Raw genomic sequence first — 9,018 nt, forward strand, 5'->3', positions numbered from 1 at the left:
TTTTTAATATTAATGTATTAATGTGTGGATTCAGTGTATCCATCTTTTTTCCTTTTAGTTAGTGGGTTTCATGTTCTATTTAAGAAATATTTCCGTATCCCAAAGTAGTAAAGAAATTCTCATATACTACTTTTAAGAGCATTATTGTTTTGACATTCACAGTAATATTCTGGGAAATCAACCACCCGTTTGCTACAAAAAAATGAAGAAAAAGAAAATGTGTATACCTATCAGAATATCTAAAATTTAAAAGATTGACCATTAAAGTGTTAGAAAGCAGTTTTCAGTTGTAAGTAGTTAAACACATGCCCACACTATGCCCTAGTTATTATCTTCCAAGGTATTTCCTCAAGAGAAATAACTTTCGTGTTCTTATAAAAACTTACACATAGGCCGGGCGTCATGGCTCACGCCTGTAATCTCAGCACTTCGGGAGGCTGAGGCGGGCGGATCATGAGGTCAGGAGATCGAGACCATCCTGGCTAACATGGTGAAACCCTGTCTCTACTAAATATACAAAAAATTAGCTGGGCGTGGTGGCAGATGCCTGTAGTCTCAGCTACTCGGGAGGTTGAGGCAGGAGAATGGCATGAACCCAGGAGGCGGAGCTTGCAGTGAGCCGAGATCCTGCCACTGCACTCCAGCCTGGGCGACAGAGCAAGACTCTGTCTCAAAAAAAAAAAAAAACTTACATGTAAATGTTTATAGCAGCTTTATTTGTAAAAGTGAACAAGTGAAAATAATTCAAATGTATATCAGAAGGTTAGTGGATAAACAAATCTGGTAGATCCACAAAGTAAATAAAATATTACTCAGAAATAAAAAGTAATAAAGTTTTTCATTGAATGAATTTTAAAATAATTATATTGTGATAGAAGCTAGATGTAAAAAGTGCACATACTGTGTAATTTACAAAAATTTTTGAAAATACAAACTTTACTAATAGAAAGGAAATAAGAAATTCTTTCAGAATGGGGCAGAGCAACATGGAAGGGAAGAATTAAAAACACACACTAGGACATTTTGGAAGGTGGTTAATATGTTTGTAGTCTTAGTTGTAGTTATATTTTTATGAACATATACATATATTAAAACCTAACAAACTGTACACTTAAAACATATGCAGTTCATAGTATGACAATAATGCCCAAATAAAGCTGTTAAAAATTAAATTCTGTATATTCTTACAATGGAACACTAACCAGCAATAAAAATAAACTACAGCTCTACGTGGCAACATAGACGACTCAAATTGTTATGCAAAATAAGCCAGAAAATAAAAACCACATAGAGTCTGATTCCATTTAATATGAAGCGCAAGAGCAGGCTAAACTAATTTATAACATTAAGAGTTACAACAATGGTAAACTTTGGGGAGGAAGGAAGAGGCAGAGTTTGGGGATGAGCATGAAGGGAGTCTCTTATGGAGATAAGAATGTTATGTTTCTTGAACACAATGGTGTTTACAAGAGTGTTTACTTTGTAATAATTCACTGAGTGTTTGTTTAGTGCACTTCAGTGCATTATATTTCAATTAAAAATCTTTAAAACATATAATACAATACAAAGCAAAAAAGAGGCCAAGGGGTAATCTTTTGAGACTATTTCATTAGAGTGACATGTATAGAACTCATCTGATGAGGAGTGAGGCAGTAGTCAATTATAAATAGCAAATGAAAGCAACTCTTTCAAGAAACACTTGAAATAAAACAATATAAACAGAATAAAAGTCAAGGATGTAATAGTACTTCTTAAAACAATAAGCACTTGATATATAAAAACAATATAATATAGTGGTTAAGAGCTTGTCAGATGTTCTTTATTTCAAATATTTGTTCTATGCCTTCTCACTGAGACATGGAAAAGTTGATTTGTTTTCCCTTAAATATAGAGTGGGAATAATGTGTAATCCTCACAATAGTTGTGTGGATTAAATGAAGATTAAATGATTAGAGTTTAGCATGGAGCACAACACCTACTAAGCTCTTTAAAAAGTGTCATAATTGTTTGATAATGATTAAAATTATTTGTATTTGGAGGGCGGAGAACAATCACTTCAAAGGGATTATGGGAGATTCTCAGAACTCAGGTTTGACCCCTGTCAGAAGGCTATTGCTAGGAGACAGAAAAACCAGCAGCGAGATTGACATTCATGAAGGTGACAAAATGAGTGACTTCAGGGCTCTCACATAGGGCTGGTTTCCCCCTTAGAAATATTATGGGGCAGGAGGCTGAAGCACTAAACTGAAATTCTCTGGAGGGCAGATCTTAATTTTCTTATCCTTCCGCATCTTCAGAGGCCTAGGAAACAAAGACTAATGAGGCAGTTGAAAGTTCTGGAGTGTCATGTACTAGAAACAGGGAGAGGAAGAGGTAGACTGAGTCTTATCGAAGTTGCAACACATTCCGGACCCAGCTTAATCTCTGGTTAAATTGAGGTGAGCAGCCTGCATTATATTTACTTAATAGAAGAGAAGCAAATCCTCTCTGCTGAAAGAAAACATTATACGGATTCTGTTTCTTTTATACACAATGCCTAAAATAAAAATATTACTAGACATACGAAAATACATGGCCATACGACTAATAACCAAGAGGAATAAAAAAATACAAGCAGATCAACAGATAATCCATACTACTGATAATCAAGACCAAAAAGAAAGTTAAGATTAGCAGACATGGATTTTAAGGTAACTATGACTAATATACTAAAAATAATAGAGAAAACATGAGGAACAAATGAAAAGATAAAAATAAAGCTAATGAGAAAAGGCTAAAAAAAAAACTTAAATATAAGAAAAAGCAAGCAAAATGAAAGAGAAATTAAGGGGCTCAGACATACAATTAATAGAAACTCTAGCAAAGGAATATAAAGTAAATGACCAAGAAGTCATACTGAAAAGACAAAAATTTAGGATTACCCAATTTGAACAAAAATGTTTTCAGATTAATAGTCTGACAACAAAAAATAATAATAAATATAATTCTATACCTAGATATTTTGTATCATAAACATGAAGAATAAAGAGAAAAAATTTAAAAGCTACTAGGGAAAATGCATTTTGTTAATGAAGAATTGACAAACTAACAGTAGTAATAGATGTCTGAAATCAATGAAGCCATTGCTTCTATGTGCAGAGAAAAAAATGACGGCTTAAAATTTTATTCTTAGGTACAGTTTTATTTATGAATAAAGACACAATAAAGAGATTTTAAGATACTCAAAAACTAAGATTTAGTAAGTAGAAACATGAATCAAAGATTATCCTTTACAAGAAAATATTGTTCTCATATATACATAGAGTATTAAAAATTAGCATGTACAAGGTGACAAAGGATGTTTTAATAATTTTCTTCGAATGTTATGGTGAAAATGATCATCAGTCATAGGCAATTTCAATGAGAGTAAACAAGACAGTTGAAAACATTCAATATGTTTTAGAAATTAAAAATGGATTCCTAAGTGACTCATAAGTTAATGAGGAAATTACAATAAAAATTTCTAAATATTTATTTACAACCATCAAAGCTTATAAGATAAAACTGAAGCAGAGTTTACATGGAAAAAAACCTATAAATAAATACATTTATTTGAAAACTTGGAAAGACAAAATTAATGAGTCATTGCTCAACTCAGTAAATTAAAAATTTAAATAAAAAACTAAATAATATAGAAAGAATGAAAAAAATTGAAAAAAGAACAGAGATTAATACAAAAAGAAAACAAAAAAATGCCAAAGAATGTATATACCCAAAGCTGTTGCTCTGAAGAATGTTGTTACAAACAAAAAGCACAAATCTTTAAGAATCAACTAACAAAATCAAGTAAATGAGTATCAAATTATTTCATTTCAATAATGGCTCCATAAACAAAGTTTAACTTTACTTATTGACTGGAAGCAAAAATTTGCAAAGGCCTAACTGATGAAGGCTTAGAACATTGAAAAACAAAAGCTTTTGTATAAATAAGAAACTTACTACCAATATTTGGAAGTGATTAAAGATACCATTAAGCAATTCACAGAATGGACAAAAACATGAACAAATACTTAACCTGGCCATTAGTCTGAGACATACAAGATGAAACAACTAACAGCTACCATTTCATGCATGACAATGACAAAAATTTTTTAAATATGATAAAAACCCCTCTATGAAGGCAGAAATCTTTGATTTTTTCCTTGTTGCATCTTCAGCACATGGAACAGTATTTGGTTCGTGGGAACCACTCAGTAAGTATTAAATGACTGGATAAAATATTCAGTACTGGTAAGCATAGGGAAAACAGACTTCTTATTTATTCTAAGGAGTCTAAAAGAATTCAATTACATTAGAGAATAATCTAGTCAAGTTGGAAGGTGTACATGCCTTTCAAGCCAGCTCTTCTACTTCTAGATGTACACTCCCAGGTAGTCTTCCACATAGGTTGAAGAATATTCACTGCAACATTGTCTCTAATGGAATATTTGACATAAAAACCCTTAAATCCCTTTTTAAAGATTGGTTAAATAAGAACATATTCATATTATGGATGTTTTCCATATGGATGCAACAGTAAAGATTAATGAAATAAAGCTTTATGTAATAACATAGATTATCATAAGTATAGCAGTACAAATGAAATCTTTGTACTAAAGCATGCTTGGGGATTTTATTTGCCAAGTTTAGGATAGTAATTGCCTTTGTCCGGGGCCAATAAGAGATGAGAGTGAATACAGCTCTTCTACTGTACATCATGGACATTTTTGTTGGTTAAAATATCTGTTTTTGTTTGCTTAAAGAAAAGATCTGAGTCAAACAAAACGTTAAAATTTTCTGAAGTCAAATAGGTAGTAAGGACATGAATTTTCTTTAAATTGTCTTTATATTTTCTGTATGTTTGAAATATTTTATAAGCTATTTCGTATAAGATAAGATAATTCATATTCTTTTATAAGATAAAAGAATAGAAAAAGATACGGAAGAACAGGATTTTGCCTGCCCCTGAGCCTGGGCAGTGTCTTTTTCAATTGGGGAGCAATGTGTGCTAAGCAAGAAGAAACTTGAAGTGATATGGGACTAAATGAGTATGGTAGTATAAGGCTCATAACCTCAGAGAGCAAGATAAGAATTGTGGTTAATAGTCTATGAAACATCCTGAGCTACCTAGATCAGTATATGAAATGCATATCCATAACAAAGATGGAGTATATAAAAAGGGTACAGGATCTGGAGAATGAATTGGGGTACCACATATTTTAAAAAGGCAAGATCTGGAAAAGGCTCATTGTGATTTCAATATAAATCTTCTGACAAATTTAAAAACTTTTCAAAAGAAGGCTAACCCTGGTAATGCTGTTCTGAAGAAGAAAACAAATAAATATCATTACTACCGGCGGGGCACGGTAGCTCATGCCTGTAATTCCAGTACTTTGGGAGGCCTAGGTGGACAGACCACCTGAGGTCAGGAGTTTGAGACCAGTCTGGCCAACATGGCGAAACTCCATCTCTACTAAAAATACAAAAATTAGCTGGACATGGTGGCGGGCGCCTGTAATCCCAGCTACTTGGGAGGCTGAGGTGGGAGAATCGCTTGGACCCGAAAGGCAGAGGTTTCAGTGAGCTAAGATCATGCCACTGCATTCCAGCCTGGGCGACAAAGCAAGACTCCACCTCAAAAAAAAAAAAAAAAAAAAAAAAGGGCAAGATCTGACAAGGGCTCTTTGTGATTTCAACATAAATCTTCTGACAAATTTAAAAACTTTTCAAAAGAAGGCTAACCCTGGTAATGCTGTTCTGAAGATGAAAACAAATAAATATCATTACTACCAGAGACGGAATGATGTCACTAGGACAAAAAAAAAAAAAAAAATGAGTAGCTTGCTTAGGGCCACACTGCATGCCAAGGACAAATTTGACATAAACATCCCAGTCTTTTCAAGTCCTTTCTTGTCCACACAAGGAAATCCGTGTATCTGCAACCAAATGAAGATTTAAGCTCTGGCTGGCCTTGGCTCTGCCCCCATCAAACCAGAGCTCATTGAACTGTTTAATTGTGAATAGATTCTTTGGTTTTTAAACTGGTTAAATCCGATGAAAATCTGTGCACAAACTTGCAAATGAATCAGAGAAAGACAAAGGCCTTTGAAACGGACATTTCAAATGAGCTAAGTAGGCAAAGGAGCCTGCAAGTAATTGTTCATATTTCATGGGGACTTGGCTTTTCATGAATTCATTTCAGTGTCATCTTTCATACATATTACAGTGTCAGTTCATTAAAATTCTTGATGCAGTGCTGAACCTGGTCAGACTGAAATGGGGCTGACAAACCTCATGTCTGCCGCACAGATAACCAGGCCTTATGAAGGTGAAATTAGTTTTCAGGAGCTGCACTGCTCACTTGATTGATTCCGTCTTAGAAGTCATATGACTTAATGTTTCCTGCTTGGGCTGCCTCTGTCATGCAAACATGACCTGATAACACATTGTCAGGAGCGCTCCAGAGAGCTAACAGCAATCTAACATCTTTCTACTGAGTGTGAAGTTCCATCTGAAATGTGCATATTTGATAAGCAGCTCATCTTTTCTCTGTCCCTTTCATTTTCAGAAAGTTAATCTTCCCTGCTCTAGTGAGTGCACTGGAGGGATGAGGTGGGCAGACATGCCGCAGGTGGCCCCAAACTCCGGCACCTGGGGACACTTACTGTGCAGAGGCCAATGTGTCTGGACATCACTTCCAAGAGGCAGCCAGGCAAGAAGTGACAATGCAAGTCTGCCATCGTGTTCAGAAGGGCCAGAAATGCCAAGGACTCAGGGGAGGAGAATTAAATCAGAGAGTTTCATTACTGAGTGTTGTTTGACTTTGTTGTCACAGATTCATTTAACCATCTCTCTACCATGGTAAAAATGTGTATCCTATGTCCAGTATGAAATAAAAACTGCCTCCTTCCAAATTAGACATGGCTGAACCATAGAATTTTGAAACTGAAAAACACACAGAGCCCTCCCACTTCATAGCCTCATTTTACAAATGAGCAAATCTAAGCTGGGAAGGGCTAAGTGGCTCAGCAAAGTCACATCTCTATATTAGGGGTAGATCCAGGACTAAGACTAAGATCTCTAGATCATTTTAGTTCTCCCAGCACACTCCATTGTACCATTCTTCAACTCAAAGTCTGACTCAGGTGTCAAAGAGCTTCCAAGCAAGGGTCACATTTGAATCAAATACAACTTTTCATCCTGATCTAGTTTCCAATTTCCTCATACAATAATATAATTTTTTATTGAACTTCACAGATAACAAAGTATAACCGCAGACATAATTTCATTGTCATACACAAATAAATTTTATAAGACAAAGCATGGCAGGCATTGTTGTCACTTTACTGGTAAAGAAGACAAGAATCAGAAAAATATTCCATTAGAGACAATGTTGCAGTGTCTCTGCAACATTTATGGAATATTTGACATAAAAACCCTTAAATCCCTTTTTAAAGATTGGTTAAATAAGTAGAACATATTCATATTATGGATGTTTTCCATATGGATGCAACAGTAAAGATTAATGAAATAAAGCTTTATGTAATAACATAGATTATCATAAGTATAGCAGTACAAATGAAATCTTTGTACTAAAGCATGCTTGGGGATTTTATTTGCCAAGTTTAGGATAGTAATTGCCTTTGTCCGGGGCCAATAAGAGATGAGAGTGAATACAGCTCTTCTACTGTACATCATAGACATTTTTGTTGGTTAAAATATCTGTTTTTGTTTGCTTAAAGAAAGATCTGCTAGGAGTTTTAGAAATCTTTGGTTGGAATAGTCTAGTTTTCTAAAGTAAATATGTATTGTTGGCTGGGCACGGTGGCTCATGCTTGTAATCCCAGCACTTTGGGAGGCCAAGGAGGGTGGATCACGAGGTCAGGAGTTCAAGACCAGCCTGGCCAAGATGGTGAAACCCCGTCTCTACTAAAAATACAAAAATTAGCCAGGTGTGGTGGCAGGCACCTGTAATCCCAGCCACTCGAGAGGCTGAGGCAGAGAATTGCTTAAACCTGGGAGGTGGAGGCTGCAGTGAGTTGAGATCGCGCCACCTCACTCCAGCCTGAGTGACAGAGCGAGACTTCATCTCAAAAAAAAAAAGTATTATTATTTGAACACTAGTTTCCATCGACTTAAGGCTGTTGGTGTAGATGGAAGGAAGAAAGTCTCACTCACATAAGGTCAAACAATCCATAGGTTCACAGCCCAGGTGCTGGCAAAGGAAAGTTCCCTTCTACATGAAAACTGAGTGTTCAGTGAGTTTAGTTAATGAGGATCAATGTCCCTGTAGAGATTCTTCAAACAAACCAGAGAAAAATTAGCTGTGGAGGTGATGAAACTTTTCCATATCCTGATTGTAGTGGCGTTTAGAATTCAAAAAAATGAACACAAACATAAAAAGTCGATTTTCCTGAAGGATAACATAAAACACAAAATTAAAGCAACACAGAAGTCATGGAAAATACTAGTTCTCCATTCCCCCAGGATAGGAAAGAATCACAGTTTTTAAAAACAATACAAAAAGGAACTGTCTGATTTTAATTTCTTGGAAAGAATGTTTGCATTACATCCTGTATAAGGCTCCTCTCTTTAAACTAGGCCTAAATGCCACAAACAAAAAAAATCATACAACAGTTGAATGTCCATATCAAAAGAAGTCAAACATTCCTATCTTGCCACACATTAAATAATTTTTTAATTCATTCATTTTTCCCAATGGAAGGCCTGTTTCCTAAATTCTTCCCTTTTCTTTAAACAACTCTATTAGTATCCAACATTGTATCCAACACCTCACTCATTGTTTGGCACACGGTAAGCATGCAATACATTTCTGTCAAAAATCAATCATTTATGTTTACCCCCAATTGCGCATATCCTGATGAAGTCAACATAACACTGAAAAACTTATCTTAGTATAACCCAATAAATGATTGCTCACTAATGTCATCAATGCCCACATAGAGCAAATATAAGCAAAACAAATCCACAGATACGTGC

The sequence above is a fragment of the Pongo abelii genome, chromosome 13, assembly GCF_028885655.2.
Source record: "Pongo abelii isolate AG06213 chromosome 13, NHGRI_mPonAbe1-v2.0_pri, whole genome shotgun sequence".
In the NCBI taxonomy this organism is placed as follows: Eukaryota; Metazoa; Chordata; class Mammalia; order Primates; family Hominidae; genus Pongo; species Pongo abelii.